This window comes from Pelodiscus sinensis, chromosome 1 (genome assembly GCF_052426305.1).
Source record: "Pelodiscus sinensis isolate ZL-2025 chromosome 1, ASM5242630v1, whole genome shotgun sequence".
In the NCBI taxonomy this organism is placed as follows: Eukaryota; Metazoa; Chordata; order Testudines; family Trionychidae; genus Pelodiscus; species Pelodiscus sinensis.
In genome coordinates this window covers 357,751,199-357,753,509 of record NC_143052.1, presented here as the reverse complement: position 1 = coordinate 357,753,509, position 2,311 = coordinate 357,751,199, and positions in this window count along the sequence as shown.

Below are 2,311 nucleotides of genomic sequence, written 5' to 3'. Positions count from 1 at the left end.
CTGCATTTTCCTCCCAGCTGCAATTCCCTCTGATCTCTGCCAGGATCCCCCTTTGTTGCCCTAACTGAGACTTAAGGGCACAAATTTGTCTCCGGCATTCCCCGTGGTCTGCCCAAGTGCTGCCGTGGGAGTTTTTTAAAAGGGCTCTTACTGCTATTTCATTCTTGGTGGCCTGCTGTTTCAACACTGACCCTTCTGCAACTTGCTTCAGACCCTCTCTCAGTCACACACCTCCCCCTGCATTCCGACAATCTGAGCACCTTGAATCAGACTTGTAGCTCTGATACCGTCAGATTCTGCCTTCAGATGAATCGCTTCAGTTTCCTTTTCTGCTCTGACTCTCTCCAATTCCTGCACTCTCATTTTTAGCTGATCTATCTCCTCATCCAGTGCTGTAGCAACCATCCACAACCCTTGCCAAGCAGCTCTCTTCTTGTCCCCTAACATTCGGATCTCCCCACTTTCCTGCATCAACCCAGGTATTCCATTGCTTCTGGAGCTGCAGGAAGGCTCCCTGGCCAGTAAAGGAACCAGCCTTCCAGGATCCATGACCCCCTTGTGCCTGAACAAAATCTGCCAAGCTGTTTCCCAACATGACTTGCAACTGTACTTTCTTCCCAGATGTTTCCCTGTCTCTGGACATAATTCTTCACTTGAGCAGGCAATCACCCTTAGTTCTGAGTCCCAATAACAGAATGTATCCGTAAATTTTTACGGATAACCGTATTCTGGCTGGATAACCATAGTCAGAGAGTAGTTATTAATGGTTCACAATCCTGCTGGAAAAGTATAACAAGTGGGGTTCTGCAGGGGTCTGTTTTGGGACCAGCTCTGTTCAGTATCTTCATCAACAATATAGATATTGGCATAGAAAGTACGCTTATTAAGTTTGCAGATGATACCAAGCTCGGAGGGGTTGCGACTGCTCTGGAGGATAGGGTCATAATTCAAAATGATCTGGACAAATTGGAGAAATGGTCTGAGGTAAACAGGCTGAAATTTCATAAACACAAACGTAAAGTGCTCCACTTAGGAAGGAACAATCAGTTTCACACATACAGAAAGGGAAGCGACTGTCTAGGAAGGAGTACGGCAGAAATTGATCTAGGGGTTATAGTGGACCATAAGCTGAATATGAGTCAGCTGTGCTGCTGTTGCAAAAAAAGCAAACATGATTCTGGGATGCATTAACAGGTGTGTTGTGAGCAAGGCACAAGAAGTCATTCTTCTGCTCTACTCTGTGCTGGTTAGGCCTCAGCTGGAGTACTGTGTCCAGTTCTGGGCACCGAATTTCAAGAAAGATGTGGAGAAATTGGAGAGAGTCCAGAGAAGAGCAACAAGAATGATGAAAGGTCTAGAGAACATGACCTATGAAGTAAGGCTGAAAGAATTGGGTTTGCTTAGTTTAGAAAAGAGAAGACTGAGGGAGGACATGATAGCAGTTTTCAGGTATCTAAAAGGGTGTCATAAGAAGGAGGGAGAAAACTTGTTCATCTTGGCCTCTGAGGATAGAACAAGAAGCAATGGGCTTAAACTGCAGCAAGGGAGGTTTAGGTTGGACATTAGGAAAAAGTTCCTACCTGTCAGGGTGGTGAAACACTGGAATAAATTGCCCAGGGAGGTTGTGGAATCCCCATCTCTGGAGATATTTCAGAGTAGGTTAGATAAATGTCTATCAGGGATGGTCTAGACAGTATTTGGTCCTGCTAGGAGGTCAGGGGACTGGACTTGATGACCTCTCGAGGTCCCTTCCAGTCCTAGTATTCTATGATGAACTCACAAACTGTGACATGGGCACTTGTAGGGAGCCCCATCCCGTCTTCTTTTACCTCCTATTGCAATGGAAAAATTGCCAACTGTTTGTACCAACCGTCTCCTTCCTCTCAACCATCTTCGCTTGGGCCTCTAAAATCTGTTACCCGGGTTCTTTCAACCCAAACCTCTCGGTAACTTTTACTCTCTGCAAGGTGGTGTCAGGAAATCATTCAGGGGAGACACTGTTGTCCGACCGATAGATAGGTGGTACAAACAGGATGACACAAGAGTGCTTTCACTTAAAGCTAAACTAATTAGTCCCAAGCACTGACACATGTCTGCAACAGGTTAGTAAAACACCCCCACCTTTGATAACTACCGAAGTTGAGTGTGGCTCTCGAGTGACACTAGGCAGGCTTCCGATGGTTAGTCTTCCGTCTGCTGGCGGAGACGAACATGCGTCCTGATGTGAAGAGACCTCAAGTAGTCCTCGAAGTCTCCCTCCAAGTGTTCCCCAAAATTGCCTCCCTAACTCAAACTTTCCTTCTCTATTTAT